This window comes from Streptopelia decaocto (genome assembly GCF_964273445.1).
Source record: "Streptopelia decaocto genome assembly, chromosome: 1".
Taxonomy (NCBI): Eukaryota; Metazoa; Chordata; class Aves; order Columbiformes; family Columbidae; genus Streptopelia; species Streptopelia decaocto.
In genome coordinates, this window is record NC_138663.1 from 78,588,598 (window position 1) to 78,608,556 (window position 19,959).

Below are 19,959 nucleotides of genomic sequence, written 5' to 3' on the forward strand. Positions count from 1 at the left end.
CTGCGTGGACGGGACGAGCCCTCACCTTGCAGTCCATCTGTCTCTGCAGCTCTTTCTGGAACTGGTGCCAACCCTTCTCCTGGCCCATCACCTGACTCGTCACCTCCTCCATCACCTTGTTCAGCCGCTCCTCGCACGCCTCAAGGTGGCTGCGACTGACTTTGTCAGCCAGGGCGGCTCTGTCTGCTTTCTAGCAACGGGGAAAGGCAGGAGAGTGGTGGGAACAGGATGGAGGGACAACGGGAGAAGGAGAAGTGGCTACGTGGCCCTGTTCACCCCATCACCCCCGTGGGGTTGGTCCCACCAGCCGAAGGGACTCAGGGTCACTGAGGGACCTGGCAAGGGACCCGCAGCCGGCTGGAAATCCTCCCTCCCCCTGGATGGTTCTGCCAGCCGGCACCCAAGCGACAAGGGGTGTTTGTCACCCTGCCCGGGACAGCCTTGGCTGGCACCAGGGCCCCTGGAGCCCGTACCTCATCGATTGCCAGCACCAGCAGCTCCTCCTTGTCTGCTTGCTTCTTCTCCAGCCTCTCCAGGGCCTGGGACAGAGCCTTCCAAGGCAGACAGCAGCCCGTGATGCCACGGCAGGGTCAGAGCTGCCCCCGGCCAGCTGAGCACCCCCTGCCTCCCCACCCCATCAGAAACCTCCAGGAAAGGCATCGGGAAGCTGTGCAGGGCTGCGAGCAGGGTGGCAGGGGGACAGATCCCTTGGGGTCCCAGCCTGGGCTCTGCCTGCGGGTTATAGCCACCCACCTTGATGTCATTCTGCTCCTGCTGGCAATCCTGCTGGAGGCTTGCAAGGGCCGAGCTGAACTTCTCATAATCCTTTTGGAGCTGCATGTTGCTGGCCTGGAGGCGCTTGAGCTGCTCATCGTGCTGCAGAGACTAAGAGGACAAGGCGGTGCTGAGCAAGGGGGGTGGCTGCCCTGCGGGGACAGACCCAGGGTATTTTGGCTGGTGGCCACGGGCTCTCAGTGCAAGCAGGACATTTACTGCAAGGCTTTAATTCCCTTCCATGCTGCTGACTCCGACAAGCCGACAATTAGGGGGGCAGCGAGGGGCTCCCCCCCATTACAGCAAAGCAGAAATGCCTGGGAGGTCCTGGCAGCTCAAGCCCCCTACACCGCATGTCCTTACCTGTCTCCTCCACTTTGGATAAGTCTCCACCTTGCCGTCCGCCTTCTGGGCCAGGGACTGCAGCTGCTCCTCGAGCTTCTCGCAGCGCTGGAGGAGCTTCCCCAGCAGCACCCTGGTGTCCGTGTTGCAGACGGGGCACCCTGCGTGCTCGTGTCCCCCGCTCTGCGCCGTCACCCTTGGCTCGTCCAGCTGCTGGCAGGGGAGGAGGAATCAGCTCTGAGCCGGGCTGGATGCCGCCCACAAGCCCAGGTGCCGTGGAGGCTCCATGGCCCCATCCAGCCAGGGGACGTGGCCGGGACCCCGCCAGGACTCGCCCCGAGCCAGCGGGGGCTGGGAGCGCTGGCCCCGGGCCTCACCTCTGCCTGCAGCTGCTGCGCTGTCTCCATCACAAACTTATTCACGTATTCGGCCGCAAGCTGTTCCAGCTCGGCCTGGGTCGGCTCCTGCTGCTTCCCCGACTCCTTCCGCTCTGCCTTGACCTTCTGTCCCTTGGGCCTGGCCAGCGAGACAGGGGCAGGGACAGGCTTAGCCTTCGTGGGGCTCCCACACCCCAGGTTCCCTCGCAGCCCTGCGGGGTAGGAAACCCTCTCCCATCATTTTACCGCGGCTGTTGGGTCATCTGGCTGCTGCCATCTGCTTTTCTGCTGGCTCCAGCCCCCCTCATCTTTCTGGGAGCATCCTCCACCTTGCTGATCTGGGAACAGCAGTGGGGGCGGTGAGGGCACAGCCCCATGTGTCATTCCAGCACGGGGACCCTTGGGCTGCCCCCTCCCTGCCCAAACTGGCATCCCCGCAGCCCCTCGGGGACTGCTGCCGGCTCACCTTCTCCTCCTCCCTGTGGAGGGTCCTGGCCATGTCTTGCAGGAAGGACACCTGGCACTTGAGGTCGGCCAGGATGCTGGTGATGCTCTCCCGGCCTAGAGGGACATAGTGCAAGGGGATGTGCTGTTGGTGAGGGGGTCTCACCCGTGGGGCCAGGCTCTGAGCATGACGAGCCCCTAGCCCAGGTGTCCCCACACCAAACAACCCCAGCCAGCCCCCCCGTGCTCTCACCTCCCTTCGGGAGGAGCCGGCGCACATTCTCAAGATCTGTATGTTCTGCTTTTGTAGATTGAAGCTGCTCCACCTGCTCCTTCAGACCAGCGCAGAGGTGGCCGAGCTGCCCAACCTGGGAGAGAACCTCCCGCATCTCCGACTCGTAGCTGGAGGTGCTGGTGGAGCCCCAGGGCTTGGCCAGCTCTTGGGCAATCCCTGGGATGGTGGCCTGGGAGCTGGAGGACGCAGGCTGCACCCCAGGGGTGGTGGCGTGGGTCCCAGGTGATCCTGGCTCCAGCCCCGAGGTGCTGGCCTGAGCATCAGGGGCCCCTGGCTGTGTCCCCAAGTGGGTGGTGGCCTGGGTGCCCGGGGATCCTGGCTCCAGCCCCGAGGTGCTGGCCTGGGCATCAGGGGCCCCTGGCTGTGTCCCCAGGTGGGTGGTGGCCTGGGTGCTCGGGGATCCTGGTTCCAGCCCCGAGGTGCTGGCCTGGGCATCAGAGACCCCTGGCTGTGTCCCCAGGTGGGTGGTGGCCTGGGTGCCCGGGGATCCTGGTTCCAGCCCTGAGGTGCTGGCCTCAGTGTCAAGGGCCCCTGGTTGTGTCCCCAGGGAGGTGCTGGCCTGGGTGCCCGGGGATCCTGGCTGCAACCCCGGGGTGGTGGTGCCGGCACCACAAGATCCTGCGTGATCAAAGGGAGCGCCCGACAACTTCACAGGGGTCGCTGGTTCCCCCTGTGTCCCTGCTTGCATCCCCGGGGAGCCAGACTCTGCAGTCCCCTTGCTGGTCTCCATCCCAGGCCGTGTCCCACGTTCCTTCGGCCCATGTGCTGAGCTCTTCCTGGCCTGGCTGTCCGTGGCCACGTGGGTGGGCTCGGCGCGGGCAGACTGGCCCCCAGCGCCCTCCTGAGAAGAAGAGGCAAAGGGCAGCAGGTTTACTGGCAGCTGGGCAGCCGTGAGGACAGACCCCAGAACCCCCCGCCATGTCCCCAGTCCCTGTCCCCAAATCACCATCTCACGGGGCCCAACTCGTGTTGAACATGAGAGCCCAAATGCAAAGGGATCACGGGGTCAGCCTGGCCACGGAGCTGGGGGGATGGGACCCCCAGGGATGGGACCCCCAGCATCACTGCCCAGCACCCCCAACCCACAGGATGTGCCCCGAGGCAGGAGGGCTGGTGTCCCCGAGGGAGCAGGGGACGCAGCCGCCTCCTGTCCCTGCGCAGCCCGGCAGCGTCCTGGGGCTTCCCCTGGAGCTGGGCCAGGAGAGGGACACCCGTTCAGATGTGGGAGCGGGATTTCAAGAGTATCCTCAAGTGAACTGGGGCACGAGGCAGAGGGACGCTGGGCAGGGCTGTGCCTGGGGGCCGTGGCTGAATTGCACGGGTAGAACTTTATCTCCCCTCCTTCCTCTCCCATGGTTCTGTTTGGATGGCTGTCTAGTTGAAAAGTGCCTTAGCAACTCCTGGGACACCCTTCCCGCTCTTCCCTCCTGCTGCCCTTCACACTGGTGACACCGATGGCCGTGGGGCACGGGCACAGTGTGACAGGGCAGCAGGAGCGGGGAGGGACGAGGGCCCAGCTCCCTCCCGGGGCACCAGGGGACGCTCACCAGGCCAAGCGTCTCCTGTATCTCCTGGATGTCCTCTGCCAGGCCAGAATGCGCCTCCTGCATGGCCCGCATGTCCTCTGCCAGGCCCACGTGCGCCTCCTTCATCTCCTGGATGTCCTCTGCCAGGCCGGAATGCGCCTCCTGCATCGCCTCCTTCATCTCCCGCATGTCCTCCGCCAGGCCGGACTGCACCTCTTTAAACTTGTTGATCTCCTCCCACAGATCCTGGAGCGAAGCCCTTTTCTGGGAGAGCGGGTGGGGGGTGAGCCCAGGGGAGGGTCCCTGGGGACCTGGAGCCCGCTGTGCTCTGCTGCGGGAGCTCGGGCTTAACCCAGCCCTTGGGCTGAGGGCGGCACGACGGCAGCGCGGAGCCCAGAGGAGGGGGCGTCTCGTGGGGGAGCACCCAGGGACCAGCAAGAGCATCTACCTTGGAGACGGCTCTCTCCTTCTCTTCGGTTGTTTTTGGCGTCAGCTCCTTGGCCACGGAGGAGACCTCGGAGTTGCTCCCGGTCCCCTCCAGCTGCTCCTCTGGTTTCCAGAGCTGCTGCCCTGTGCCCAGGGCTCCGTCCTCCTCCTTCTCCTGGCCAGGCTGGTCCTTGCTGTCCTGGTCCTCTGCCAGGCCAGGGGTCGGGCTCTGCCCTGGCTCCAGGACAGACAGCTCCTGCTGGCCCAGCTGCCCGATGATGGCCTCGAGCATCTTGTGCAGCGCTTTCAAGTCGACAGCCGTGAAATGGGGTGTCCCGATGGCGGCGTTCAGCATCTCCAGCAGACCGAGTGTGGCCATGGCTGCTGCTCTGCCGGAAAACACTGAACTGGATGTGGGAAGACGGGAGCTTTTCTGTCCGCAGATGATCTTGGAGGGATGGGCAGCCAGCAGCCTTTCTCCTCCTCCTTCTTGCCACAGAAAGTGATCCAGTCACCAAACAGATCCAAGTGCCGAAAGCAATCCGAGTGATGAAAGTGATCCAGTAACCAAACAGATCCAAGTTCCGAAAGTGATCAAACCACCAAAAGCGGTTCAACCACCAGAAGTGGTTCAATCACCAGCAGCGATCCCACCACCAGAAGTGATTCAACCACCAAAAGCAATTCCACCACCAAAAGTGATGCAACCACCAATAGCGATCCCACCACCGAAAGCAATCCAACTGCCAAAATGAGTCCACCACCACAGTGATCCCACCACGGCAAGTGATCCCACCACGGCCAGTGACCAAATGGGCGAGGGGCACAGGTGACAGGGGACAATATAGTGTCTCTGTTGCCTGGCAACAGCCGCCCCAGGAGCCAGCGGGCGCCGCCCTGGTCCCTTGTGATGAAGTTATCCACGGGATGGGAGACGCTGAGGGTCCCTCCTGCCTTTCCCACTTGACCACCTACAATGCAGCTGGTGACACCTCCAATGTTGTGGCAGGTCACTGCAGCCTGTGCCCAGATTCAAAATACAATCGGACAGTTAATGGGAATGAAATCTCATTTCACTGAATTAAATACCCTCAGTTTTAATTGCAGAGAGAATGGCTTTATCCATGTTGTGCACTAAATCAAACTCTCCTGACGTTTAACCCTTTCCTTTCCCCATGGCACAGTTGGCCTCGGAGGCGATTCCCCTTGGTGGCAGATGTGCAGTGACTGGCTCACGAGTGCACCAGCGCCTGGGAACCTGGGCTGAAAACAAGGTCCAAGTGCCTGGTTTAGGATGCCTTTCCCTGCGGTTCATCAAGCAGAAGGATGTCTTTTGAGAGGGAGCTGTTCTGAAGGGATTTCTTCTGCCTCTCTTGACCGTTGGCATGAGCCAGCGGCTGCTGACCAGGAAACCTCCAGCTGGGGCCAGTGACAAGTGCTGCTCTTCTCCCGCTCAGCTCTGACGTGGTCGAGGGGGATCAGTGCTGCGAGGAGGGAAATGCTGCAGGTGACACCAGGACCTGGGGGGTTCAGCTGGAGAACAGGAGCTGAGGGGAGACCTTCTGATCTCTGAACTGCCTGAAAGGAGCTTGGAGCCAGGGCGGGTCGGGCTCTGCTCCCAAGGAACAAGCGACGGGACAAGGGCAAACGGCCTCTGGTTGAGCCAGGGGAGGTTGAGGTTGGATCTGGGGAACAATTCCTTAACAGAAAAGGTTGTCAGGCATTGGGACATCATCCCCTCTGACTGCCATTTTACCAGGCAGCTCCTTGAGCCTTATTCTGGGGAACACAGCACAGAAAGCCTGAATCCTTGATTTGAGTTCATTTAATGATTTTTCCAGGATCTTACAGCCATGCAGTTGGCACGGTGCTGTGCGCAGAGTTTGCAGGTGGAGCTGCCCCACCATTTGGGACCGCTCGGTGGGTCACGGACCAGGAATCCCAAGCGGGTGATGGAAAGGACGCTCGGCACAAAGCGCCTCTGCCCCGAGGTGCCAGCACGAGGCAGGAGGGTCCGTCGTCCCGTCCCGCCAGCCTGCGGGGGCCACAGTCCCCAGAGGCAAAATACAGGAAGGATAAGCCCAGCCCTTCCCACCAGCGCAGAGCAGAGCACCTCGAGGGGAGGCCCGGCCCTAGGAAATGTCATACGTGGGCTCCTTGGTGTCTCGCTATCTGTCCAGGTCCTCAGGGGCTGGTGGCACAGGAACTTCACCTGGGGAGGATGGTAAACGGGTGGCCACACAAATTCAACCACAGGCTCTCTCCTATCTGTAAAGGGGTGACACAGAGCGTTAGTGAGATGACGCAGATCCGAACCCCAGGGCCCCCCGTCGCTAACAAGGCCTCCCCCCCCCACCCACCAGGGCTGGTCGAGTACGCCCTGGTGAAGGCCCTCAGTGTTATTTTAAAATGCTCATTCAAAATGGGCTCCATAAGCACCCAGTCTGTGCTGTAACAGCTCCCAGACCAGTGCCGGGACCAAGCAGGAGCCCACGGGCACAGCTCGTTCACCGGCCCTGCGCCTCCCCCCAGGGCTGCGTCACGGCTCCCCCAGCCCCCCACATGGGCCTTTTCTCACTGGGGAGCTGATGGGAGACCCAGGTAACGGAGCTGTCCCACTGGCACTGTTGAACCGCCAGCCCTGCCGGGGTCATGGCATCCTCGTGCTTTCTGTACAAGTCAAACGTGCTCCAGCATCTCCCCCCAGCACGGTGGCACCAGCTCAATGCGCAGCCCACCCCCTGCATTACTGCCACCATCACCTCACTGCCCTTACTCTTTTTTTGGGCCTTTGCCACGTCCCAGCGCATCCAACAGGTCGTCCTCATCACCATCTTCAAACGTCGACGTCTTCCTCCTCTGGACCGGGGCCACCGTGTGCAGGGGCGTCTGGCGTGGGGGCAGCTCTGGGCATGGGATCGCAAGTGGGAGGAGGTTTGAGCAGGGTGGGGTTTGGTTTTTTAAACAACAAGAGATCAAAGCAGCCCTGCCTGCTCTTATCTCCCTGGACCATTTACAAAGTCCTTTTTCAATGTCTTTTCCCTGTGAGAACCCCACAGCAAGTGACAAAGCGGCAACATGCCACTGCCTGCCCTGTGCCCCTGCATCCACTGCTGGGACATGGCTGGGGGTCACTGACACTGGGCTTTCCAGCTCTGTCAACACCAGGAGCTTCTGGAGCTTTGCAAGTTTCCAATCAGATCGTTCCTGCCCCTCTTCACCCTAAGCTCCTGCTCTACCAACACACCCTGGCCCTTGCCCCAACCCACCGGCTGCTACTGGTGTCCAGAGTGGATTTATGGGGGAGAAGGGCCATTTGAGGAGACTATCAGACCCATGAGCATCCCCGCTGCAGGAACAAGAGGGGGGAGTGCCTGTAACAGCCCAGTGCAGCCAGGAGCCACCCAGACGTGCCCCCGCTGAGCTTTGCTGTGGACCAGGGATGCTACAGCCACGCAAATCCTGACGCTGAAAACTTGTTCTCCTTTGGCACCGTGCACAACAGGCCGGGTGAGGCCCAAGGGAAGATCTGAGCCTCCCTTCCCGGAAAGGAAAGGCCAGTTCTGTAACCTGGGGCACTCCCTGAGCTGTGGCACAACCAACCCTGTTATCAAGCTGCTCTAGAAGCGACAGCACTGCTTAATCAGAGACGGGACTGGGTGGCTTTCCATTTCATCAGCTGGGACCTCACACAAACTCAGCCAGGCTGCTGATTCCTTTCCTACAAGGAGGAGGCGTCGAGCAACCTGCTTACCTTTCCTGCTGCTCTGTTCTGCTGTTGTCTCAGAGCTGCGCTCAGTGCCACGTTTCACGGGCATCTTCCCTGGGCCAGAACTGGGTTTCGATGTCCCCAGGAAATGCCATTCCCGGTCGTCCTTGTCCTGGAAAGCGAGAGGATGAGGACGGGCACAGGGCGAGCGCTGCGGATGCCTCAGCACCACTTCTCCCTTGGGAGGCTGGTGCTGGGGGCCGCGGCTGCAGCACACGGGGGCTGGGATGGGGGGGATTTTGGTACTTGAAATGTTCTGAGCCCTCAGTCCTGTGCCGAGATCCTGCTGCTGCCTCTGGGAGAAGCGTCAGGAACACCCAAGGCCATTTCTTTGGCTGAGGGCTCTTCCTGCGACGCTGGAGCCGAAGCCAACGCAGGAAGGTTGGGCTGCAGCAGCGGGTGCCCCCGGGCTTTGCTCCATCCTCGGTACCTGGAAGCCCGTCTCCCATCAGCCACCCACTCCCCTCTCCTGGCTTTTCCCCACTGCCAGTGATGCCAGAGAGCTCAGCCCCAGCCCTCAGGACATCCAGGCTCTCTCCCCACATTTGGGCTCACCCCTGCAGCTGCCTTGTCCTCTCCAGGGACCTTGCTGAAGAAATCTTCCTCTGCGAGCAACCTGTCGGGGCAGGGAGCGGGTGCAGAAGCTGAGGACGGGGCAGGGCAGGAGGACGTGGGGAGCACGCAGAGATCTGAAAGGCACTCACTTCTTGCTGTCCTGCACGCTGGTGCTCCAGACTCTCCCACCGCTGCTGCCGGATGTAACGCGGGGTTCAACTGAAACACACAGGGAGAGATCAGGATGATGGACACGGGCATAGCCCTGGCCTGGGCACTCCACAGGGGGATTTGTCTGCTTCTCATGGAACACAGAGGCTTTTAATCAGGGACAAGCTTCCCTTCACCTCCCCAGACCGACGGCCAACCTATTGAGTGGCCTCCGGCTCTGGGAACCCGGCTCTCCCCTCTGCTCCCTGCTGCCTCCCCCCTCACAACTGGAGCACCTCGCGCATCAAGGGCTGTTGCACCAGCAGCTCCTGCTCCCAGGAAGGGAGGACCAGGACCACGATGCTGCCCTTGCAGCTGCAAAGAAGCTTCATTTTACCATCATATCTGCGCAGGTCCTCAAGGATCTCATCAATAGAGCCTGAAACAAGACAAATTAAAGGTGCTGAGGCAGGTGAGCTCATTGAACTGGTGCAGAAAAGCTCCCAAAGCCAATAAGGCTTGCTCTTTTGAGATCCCCCAAGAATAAAGATTTGGTCTCAAGCATCAGCAACGTCATGCCTGCCATGTCTTCTAGAGAGCTGCCAGGGCCAGGACTTGATCCTGTATTTTGGGGATGTAAAACTGGCTTCGCTGAGGGAGAAACAGCATTTCTTTCTCAAGCAAGCCAGCTGCTGGCCACAAGGAGCACCTCATCTGGGAATTCTCACCTGTCAGTAGCTCAGAGCCCCTGGGCAAGCCCAAATGCACTGCTTCAGTGTCAGGGGCAGCAAGAGGCCTCTAAACCAGCAGTTAGGGAGCAGGGGAGGGGAAGAACTGAAATAAAGACATATATTCTCCCCCGGATTTGGGAAAACGCGCAGCCACAGAATATAGGAGCCCAAGAAGCAAATCCCTTTGATTGGAGAGGCAGGTGAGTATGTTTGGGTCAGGAATGACACGATGCCCTGAGCTGCACCTTCCACACAAGGATGGTGACCATTGCGGTAGCCAGGGCTGCCACCTCATCGCAGTGTCCCCCTCCTCCGCCCCAGGCATTCCCAGCAGACCAAAGCACCTACGCACAGCGAAAGGAGACCAGGCCAGTGCACTTACCACTTCGACCTCTCTTGGCTTGCGTAGCCTCCGGAGAAAGACAAATTCCCTCATTAGAAAACCAAGCGAGTCTGAGCTGGACTTTGTCAGCACGCTCAAGGCAGAGGCAGGTTTCTCCAGAGAACCCCAGCAGCACCAGCGACGCCCTCGTCCCGCCCGCGCTGCTTGGGAAATGGCAGCTGAAAGCCTGGGGGAGCGGTGAGATGTGACCCCTTCAGTGACAGCAGGGAGCTCAGCCCCTCCTTCCTGCCAGCTGGGCAGAAGCCTCCAGCCCTCGGGATGGCTCCTGCCTCCCAACCAGTGCCAGGGCAGCACCGGGCATTTCCCAGGCCTGCCTGAGCACCCATCACACTCATCATCGCAAGAGCCGGGCTTTCCCTTGCTCAAGACGGTCCCTCCGCAGGCTCCTCCCATGTCAACCCCCAGGCGGGGACCCAAGATCCTTGGTGGCGTCCACACTCCGACCTGCAGGGACAGGACTTCCCGACTTGCTGTTCAACCTGCGTCCCTCTGCTGCCCTCCCGGCTGGCTCCCTGCTGCTCGGACCTCTCCAAGCCCCTCGAAACCAGGCTCCAGCTCAGCCTTAAACACACCTGGAATCACAGAATCACATTAGTATTCTGGTTGGAAAAGACCCTCAAGATCATCGAGTCCAACCACAAACCTCACACTACCAAGTCCACCCCTACCCCATGTCCTGAGAACCTCATCTCTGCATCTTTCAAAGCCCTCCAGGGCTGGTGACTCCTCCACTGCCCTGGGAAGCCTGTTGCAATGCCCCCAGCCCTTTGGGGAAGAAATTGTTCCTAAATCCAACCTCAGCCTCCCCTGGCGCAACTTGAGGCCGTTTCCTCTGCTCCTGGCGTTTGTTCCTGGGGAGCAGAGCCCGACCCCCCCTGGCTCCAAGCTCCTTTCAGGCAGTTCAGAGATCAGAAGGTCTCCCCTCAGCTCCTGTTCTCCAGCTGAACCCCCCAGGTCCCTTAGCCGCTCCCATCACACTTGTGCTCCAGCCCCTCACCAGCTCTCTTGCTCTTCTCTGCACACTCTCCAGTAGCTCAAGGCGTCAAGCGAAGTCTCCAAACGCTCAAGTCGCCGAGATGAACAGCACCTCCCACGATGCTGCAGGAGGGAGCAGCCGCTGCGGCACCAACCGCAGCAACCGCAGCAACCGCACAAACGACACCAACCGCAGCAACCGCAGCAACCGCACAAACGGCACCAACCGCAGCAACCGCAGCAACCGCCGCCGCTCCCCGTCCCGTGGCCGCGACAGCGGGGGCCTCGCGCCCCTGGCCCCCAGCGCCCGTGGTCCTGGTGGCCATGGCCGCAGAGTCCCGGTCCCCGGGGTCACGGTGTTAGCAAACAGGACACATAACCACGGATGTAGTTGTATGCGGTGCTTTTATTTCAGCGCTGGGAAACCAGGGGTTCGCACCCAAAGCTGGCTTCGACCACTGATTCAAACTCCACTACATTTATACAATTTGGTTACATACATATTCATTAGGGTTACAACGTATGTATTGCATATTCATCAGATTTCACAGATTTCACAGCATCAGTTGCAACAACTTGGAACTACTCTAAGCATGCGCAGTGTCCTCTGGTGGTCGTTCAGGGAGTCTTCAGGATGAAGTAAGGAGTCTTCTTCACTCGTGTACTTTTCACCTTTTGTCACTGCACATGCGAACTATTACTATGTTCATTGTGAAATCATGTAAAATTCTTGGATTTCTTAGATGTGCATTCTCAGCACATCCTATCCTTTCAAGATAAGATAAGGACTAACTGAGGACTAACTTTCAGTTCTCTTTTTGTATACAACCTGCAAAGCCTCAAGATAAGGTAAGAATCTTGGATATAGTTTACAAAACTTAGTTACAACTATAACATTTCCCCCCTTTGAAAATGCTTTTCTATTCCTAGACAATGCATTTTCACTCCATTTTAGTCAGCTCCTTCAACAACTGACCCTCATCATGGCTTCTTTGGAGCACGGATTTAATCTTATAAGCAATCATAAAGGCTCCAAAAAAAAACTTTCTTCTTTGTCCGTGTCAACTATGTCACCATTACTGATGGAGACGAAAATCCTGTCCTCTCTTTTCAGCTGAAACATGCCACCTTGGTAGATGGAGTAAAGTCCATATTCTGCCTTTTTAGACCAGCAGCTTGTTCTTGCACTTTTCATGAGCAAAATGGGCTCTGGATGTTTACAAACTGAGTAACAAATCTGAATCCTCATTCTCGTTTTCACGGAAACAAAAATAAATTTGTGATACCAAGCCTGTCTGGGGTATCACAAACTCGCCAGTTCTCTGTTCCACATTGTAAAGGAAAGACTGGCCTTTTCTTGACGATTCCCAGTTTTTTTGTTTTGTTTTGTTTTGTTTTGTTTTGTTTTGTTTTTATTCCCTCTCCTGGGTGAGGAATCTATGTGTGGGGACAGGGAATTCTTCCTGTTGCTGTCGCCCATCAGATGTGCCACAATCCTGTTGATGGGACCACGCGGCTGCTGCCCATCGGTCTGTGACAGCGTCAGCACTCTGTCAGCATTGACTGCAGATATGTTTTCCTTGTAGCTTTTCGACATCCTTTAAATTACCTTTCCCAGGTGCCACTTTACTTGCCAGCAGGGGTCAGCCGCTCTGTCTTCACTTTCAATTAGATCCAAGTTTTGGATGAAATTTCCCGTTTCCTCCCTAGTGAGACAAGCGATGCTGCTCTTGGAGTACGTGTCCCAGGGCTGTTTGAGCTCGTTGGTGAGGTAGAGGAAGGTGACGGCCACGCAGACAGACTGCAGGAACACGGTGGCGACCAGCGTGGCCCCGCAGGTCTGCACAGGGCTGGGACCGGCCGCGGGCAGCATCGTGGCAGGGCAGGGCTGGTCCCCACGCAGCGCTGCACTGTTCCCTCTGGCGGCGGAGCGGGCCGGGCTGGGGTTCACCCGCTGCTGTCCCGCTGTTAGCAAATGAAACACGTAATTGTATAAATTCTGATTACCCTTTACATACACACTTGGATTTGGATCAGGTGCTTCATATCGTTCGCCATACAAAATTTCGTATGGGCTTACTAACATTCCGCTCCTAGGTTTAATCCTAATATGTAATGGTTTCAGCGTTATTGAATTTTTGATTCCTGACAAATCTTGCTAAGTTGCCTTTTTAGGGTTTGATTCATTTTCTCCACCTGTCCACTAGACTGGGGTCTCCATGGGGCATGTAATTCCCATTTAATTCCCAAACATCTGCTGACTTCCTTTACTAACTGTGCAACAAAGTGTGGTCCCCTATCAGATGATATTCCCAGTGGTACCCCAAATCTAGGGATTATTTCCTTTAGTAACCATTTTACAGTTTCTTTTGCCTGGTTGGTGCGACAAGGGAAAGTTTCCGGCCATCCTGAAAAGGTATCTACCCCAACTAGTAGGTATCTAAGCCCTCGAGTTCTGGGCAGTTCCGCATAATCTATTTGCCAGTAATCTCCGGGTTGTATGCCTGTCTTAATTTTCCCCATTTCTATTTTTCTTTTTACTAAAGGATTATTTTTCAAGCAAATTTCACACTTAGCTGTAATAGACTTTGCCATTGTTAACATCTGGACTGAGATAATCCATTTTCTCAGATATGTTACCAATGCTTCCGCACCCCAATGACACTTCTGGGGTTCCGTCTGAAGTATTCCTCTCATGATAGTAATTGGCACCACAACTTGTCCATTGGCGGATACATACCACCCAGAGCTATCCTTGCTGGCTTTTACCAGACCTGCCAATTTCTCGTCTTCTCTAGAATATTTAGGTGGCTCTGAAGGTAATAAATCAATTGCTCTTACCTTCTGGGAGACAAGACCCACCATTGTCCAAACTTGTCGTGCTACTGATCGAGCTGTCTGATCAGCGAGCCAATTTCCTTCAATAATTTTTGATGTTCCACTCTGATGAGCTTTACAGTGCATGATGGCAACTCGCGATGGCTTTTGAACGGCATTAATCAAGTTTAATATTTCCTTCTGATACTTGATGTTTGTTCCTTGAGAGGAAAGTAGTCCACGCTCTTTCCAGAGAGCTCCATGCACACGAACAACTCCAAATACATATTTTGAATCAGTCCAAATATTGACCCTTTTGTCCTCACTGAGCTCCAATGCCCTAGTTAGGGCTATCAACTCAGCTTTCTGTGCTGATGTGTTTGGTGGTAGGGATTTGGCTTCAATTACTGTTTTGGCAGTAGTAATCGCATATCCTGCATACCGCACTCTGCTTTCCACAAAACTGCTGCCATCAGTAAAAAGTTCCCAATCCGTCTCCTCCAATGGGGTATCCTTCAGATCGGGACGACTTGCGTGGGTTTATTCGATGACCTCCACACAATCATGTTCCAGATTTTCTTCTTCAGTCTCAGCGTTTAAAAACACAGCTGGATTCATTAGGTTAGTTGTTTTTAGGATAACATCATCTTGTTCTGTCAAAATCGTTTGATATTTCATCACTCTACTTGGGGAAAGCCAATGGCCCCCCTTTTGTTCCAATACAGTAGTCACCATGTGGGATACAAATACTTGGATCTTTTTCCCCATGGTCAGTTTCCGAACTTCCTGGATTAATATCACGGTAGCAGCCACCGCCCGTAAGCACGCCGGCCATCCAGCACTTACCGGGTCAAGTTGTTTAGAGAAATAACCTACGGGCCTTTTCCAGGATCCCAGCCGTTGGGTTAATAGCCCTAGGGCAAGTCTCTGTCGTTCATGTATGAATAACTGAAAGTCTTTACTTAAGTCAGGTAGGCTCAAAGCAGGTGCTTTTATTAAAGCTTGTTTCAATTTCTGGAAAGCTTCTTGTTGTGGCTTTCCCCACTCTAAGGTCTTATTCTTCTGCGCCTCATATACAGGTTTGGCAATAAGCCCATAGTCCATCATCCAGAGTCTGCACCATCCTGTCATTCCTAGAAAAGATCTCAATTCATGTAAGTTACGCGGTTCTGAGATAGCACAGATAGCATGCACACGGTTTATACCTAGTCTTCGCTGTCCTTGAGAAAGCTCGCATCCTAGATAGATCACAGTCGTGGATGCAATCTGAGCTTTATTTTTTGACACTTTATATCCATTCATTCCTAACTGATTCAATATTTCAGTTGTTACCTGGATGCAAAGTTCTTGGGTCTCAGCAGCAATCAGAATATCATCCACATATTGCAGCAACAAATACCATTGTCGGGGAATTCCGATATGGCCTCTTGTAGTCCACTCCTCGAGTTCTTTGGCTAGTTGATTTCCAAAGATAGTCGGACTATTCTTAAATCCTTGTGGAAGGCGCGTCCAGGTTAATTGGGTCTTTCTTCCGTTGTGTGGATTTTCCCATTCAAAAACGAATAGCTTTTTACTTTCCTGGTCAAGGGGTATGCAGAAGAAGGCATCTTTTAAATCAAGAACTGTAAACCATTTATATTCCTCTTTCACAGATGTTAGCAAGGTATATGGATTTGCCACTACGGGATGTAGTGATTCTTAGTGATTTGGTTTATTGCTCGTAAGTCCTGGACTAGTCGATAGCTACCATCAGGTTTCTTTACCGGAAAGATTGGAGTATTGTATTCTGATTCACATTCCTCTAGAACTCCATATTTCAAGAATTTCTCAATCAAAGATACTACTCCTAATCTAGCTTCTAATTTCAACGGATACTGCCTCAATCGTACTGGTTTAGCACCTTCCTTCAGCTCCACTTTCACAGGTTTAGCTGCTTTTGACCTCCCGGGTATGTCAGTTTCCCATACTGTGGGAATCACTGCGTCTTCTACTGCCTGTGGTATCTTTACAATTGGATTTTCCTTTAATAGTAAAATTTGTCCTGCCTTTGACTCCGGAATTTTCATTACCAAATCTCCATCCTCAAATGTTATTATGGCATCTAATTTAGTCAGCAAATCTTGTCCTAAAAGAGAAACTGGACAATCTGGAACATATAAGAACTCGTGGGTTAGTTCCTTTTCTCCAAAACACAAATCCAAGGATTGCAGGAATGGCCGTACTTCCTCCTTCCCTGTGGCACCAACAATTGTTGTAGCTCTGTGACCTACCGCCCCCTGTAAGGAATTTAATACAGAGTAAGTAGCCCCTGTGTCTAATAAAAATCTTACGTCCCGGTCTCTCACTTGTATTGTCACTAAGGGCTCCTTATTCTGAGTTTTCCCTTTCGTGCCTTCATATAGTCAGCTGTCATTACTATATTCCCCCAACACCATAGTTCGTACCGCATTTCCCGCCACATTGGACACCTGACCCGTGGGGTTCCTAGCAGGGCATTCACTCTTCCAGTGTCCTTCCTGCTTACAATAAGCACATTGATTTATGCCAAGCCTCACAAGGGGTCTCAGGGGAGTTCCTTGGGTATTCCACGAACCACGTCCCCGACCTCCTCCTCGACTATTTCCAGCTCCCCTACCCCGGACCCCTACTCCCCTGCCTTGTCCCTGGATCAAAGCTAACAAATTTTGCTGGTGACATCTCGACTGCTCCTTTTCTCTATTATTATAAACTTTCCAAGCTGTTTCTAACATTACGTCCAAATCCCTTAATTGTGCACCTTCTAATTTCTGCAATTTCTTCCGAATGTCATCTTGAGACTGCCCCAAGAAAATTAAAGCCAACTGAGATTTTGCTTGTTCCGTTTCTATATCTAAATCCGTATATCTTTTGGCAGCCTCTTTTAATCTTTCTAAAAAGGCTGAGGGAGGCTCGTTCTTTTCCTGCCTTACGTTATACAATTTTGACCAATTCATTTGCTTCGGCATAGCAGTTTGAACACCAATCAATAACCAATCCTGATATCTCCGGAGACGGCATAACCCGCCTCCTGTATTATAATTCCATCGGGGATCTTCTTTTGGAAAGTTCTCATCAACATTGCCCTCTACTTTCCCATTCCGGATATCTTCTCTCACTTTATCCCTTGCAACCCATATAACCATATCTTTTTCTGTAGAATCCATTAATGTATTCAAAATAACTTGTGAATCATCCCAATCAGGATTCTGCATCTTAATTATCATCTTAATTACTTTTGCAACCTCATCTGGGTTCTCCTGATAATGACTGGCTGATTGCTTCCAGATCACTAAATCCCCTGGCGAAAACGGGACTTTTACATAGACTGGTTCCGCCCCAACACCTACCACCTGCCGCAGGGGTGCTATTACATTTGATGATCCTCCCACCTTTTGCGCTTCCTTCTCTTTTTCCCTGTTTCTAGTTCGGTGAGACACTGGGGTTACCATTATCCCTTTTATACCGGTTATTACCTCCTTATCATCGCTTGAATCATCATCACTATCAGCAAGAGGGATAGGTGCAGAGGGTCTAACTGATACCGTTTCCTCAGAAGGCGCAACATCGAGACACAGTAAATCCGTCTTTGAATCATTACCACTGCTATTTTCCACAGCCAAACGTGTCATGCATCTCTTTTCTGTTTTACATCCCGTACACTTGTTTTCATTATTACTCTGCACTAACATCAGTCCGCAACCCTTCCTCCAATCATGCTGTGGTTCAAGATAGAAAAAGAGATCAATATCTTGAACTTCGTCCCATTTGCCCTCTCTCTGACAGAACCTCATTAACTCAGCAACAATTTCATGATTCAAAGTCCCCTCCGGTGGCCACTGTACCTCATTAGGTAGTTTATATTCAGGCCACCAGTGAGTACAATATTCGATTAACTTCTTTTTATGCATAGACTGTCCAAAACCAGCCTCCTTCCAATGTTTCAATAAACAACTCAACGGCGATACTTCTGAATTAGACATATTAAAACAAACAAACACAACTACGGGAACCGAACCAGACCAGAACAAGTACAGAAACAAATGCAAGAACCAGACCAAATACAGGAACAAATACGAGAACCAAATACAGGAACAAATACAGGAAAGACAAGAAGAAATTCAGAAACCAGGATTCAGGAACCAGAACGGAATAAATTCAGTAACCAGGATTCAGGAACCGGACCAAATGCCGAACATGCAGAGGTTTCCCTCTGTCTGATGGTCGCAGCCTATAGGCTTTACCGATCGGGAGCTCCCTGCCCAACCGAGCGTGGCTTTCGCCGCGTCTGACCGGCAGGCTACCAGGATTCAGGAACCAGATGTTGGGTACCCAAATAATAATGAAAGCACCTTCTTACCAATCAGAGGTCCGTCGAGAGCAGCGGAGGGTCGGTCGCGTCCGATGCGCTCCCCAAGAATACCTCCGTGCTAGCCGGAGCAGAATCAAGACGCGATCAGCCTCAGCAGTGCCCACGAGGTCCCATCTGGGGTCTCCAAAATGTTAGCAAACAGGACACATAACCACGGATGTAGTTATATGCGGTGCTTTTATTTCAGCGCTGGAAAACCAGGGGTTCGCACCCAAAGCTGGCTTCGACCACTGATTCAAACTCCACTACATTTATACAATTTGGTTACATACATATTCATTAGGGTTAGAACGTAGGAATTGCATATTCATCAGATTTCACAACTATTTCACAATATCAGTTGCAACACCTTGGAACTACTCTAAGCATGCGCAGTGTCCTCTGGTGGTCGTTCAGGGGGTCTTCAGGATGAAGTAAGGAGTCTTCTTCACTCGTGTACTTTTCACCTTTTGTCACTGCACATGCGAACTATTCCTAGGTTCATTGTGAAATCATGTAAAATTCTTGGATTTCTTAGATGTGCATTCTCAGCACATCCTATCCTTTCAAGATAAGATAAGGACTAACTGAGGACTACCTTTCAGTTCTCTTTTTGTATACAACCTGCAAAGCCTCAAGATAAGGTAAGAATCTTGGATATAGTTTACAAAACTTAGTTACAACTATAACAACGGCAGCCCCGGCCCTGCCCGCAGCAGCCCTTCCCTTCCCTTCCCTTCCCTTCCCTTCCCTTCCCTTCCCTTCCCTTCCCTTCCCTTCCCTTCCCTTCCCTTCCCTTCCCTTCCCTTCCCTTCCCTTCCCTTCCCTTCCCTTCCCTTCCCTTCCCTTCCCTTCCCTTCCCTTCCCTTCCCTTCCCTTCCCTTCCCTTCCCTTCCCTTCCCTTCCCTTCCCTTCCCTTCCCTTCCCCGCTGATTGAGGAATGCCCCTCTTTCTCACAGCAGATTCTGTTCTCAGCTTCTCGAAGTGGCCTTGAGATTCCTTTGAGGCTGACTAATTCAGCAACAGATCTTTATCTATCAAAACCCCTCCACACCTCCCAGCAAACAAGTTTCTGCTCATGTGCACATGGAGCCTCCTGTGTTTCAGTCTCTGCCCGTTGCCCCTCACCCTGGCGTTGGGCACCACTGACCAGAGTCCGGTCCATCCTCTGACACCCACCCTGAGATACTGATCCCATTGATCAGATCCCTCTCAGCTTCTCTTCTCCAGCTCAACAGCCCCAGCTCTCTCAGCCTTTCCTCAGAAGAAAAATGCTCCAGACCCCTCAGCATCTTCGTAGCCCACCGCTGGACTCTCCCCAGTAAGTCCTTGTCCTTAAACTGGGGTGCCCAGAACTGGACACACAACTCAGATGTGGCCTCACAAGGGCAGAGCAGAGGGGCAGGATTCACCTCCCTTGACCTGCTGGCCACACTCCTCCTCACGCACCCCAGGTACCATCGACCTTCTTGGCCACAGGAGACAGTGCTGGCTCATGGTCAACCTGTTGTCAACCAGAACTCCTGTGACAGCTCGGCCTTGCCTGGCCTTGCAGCTCGGCACCTGCTGCTGCTCCTCCGGCTGCCGACAGTCAGCCCGGCTTCTTGCACAGCCCCCTGGTTCCCCCCTCACCCCGTCCCCCCAGTTAGTGCCAGGGGGTGTTTCTGAAGCCCATGGACACCTCAGCCCCACCCAGGGTGCAGGATGGGCCTTTGCTGGCTCTGCCCTGGTGCCCACTGGTTTGCTCCCCGTGCTCCCTCTGGGGGAGCCCTGGATACCACTGGATCCACCTGGGCACCCCCAAAGTGCCTTTTTAGCACTTATTTTTCTCCTGAAAAAGCAAACACAGCAGGGCTTTCTGCCATCCTGCCCCAGGGACCCCCACTCAGACCACACCGGCGCTTGGTTGCCCATCGCCATTTATTGCAGCCGCTGCCTGCTCAGCACCCGGGGCGGTGGGACCGGGGCCGGGACCCCCGTCCTGCCCGGCTGTCAGGGGCTTGATTCAC

At 54.4% G+C, this 19,959-nt stretch overlaps 1 pseudogene across 1 annotated transcript; it reads right to left on the bottom strand.

Annotated features, from left to right (window-relative positions):
• Window positions 1-11,385: 11,385 nt before the first annotated feature.
• LOC309446319 (tumor necrosis factor ligand superfamily member 10-like) lies at window positions 11,386-18,069 on the bottom strand (annotated as a pseudogene). The gene is made up of 2 exons: window positions 17,960-18,069; window positions 11,386-12,732 (listed from the first exon to the last, which is right to left on the bottom strand). The product of its transcript is annotated as a tumor necrosis factor ligand superfamily member 10-like (transcript).
• Between the last annotated feature and the right edge of the window lie 1,890 nt (window positions 18,070-19,959).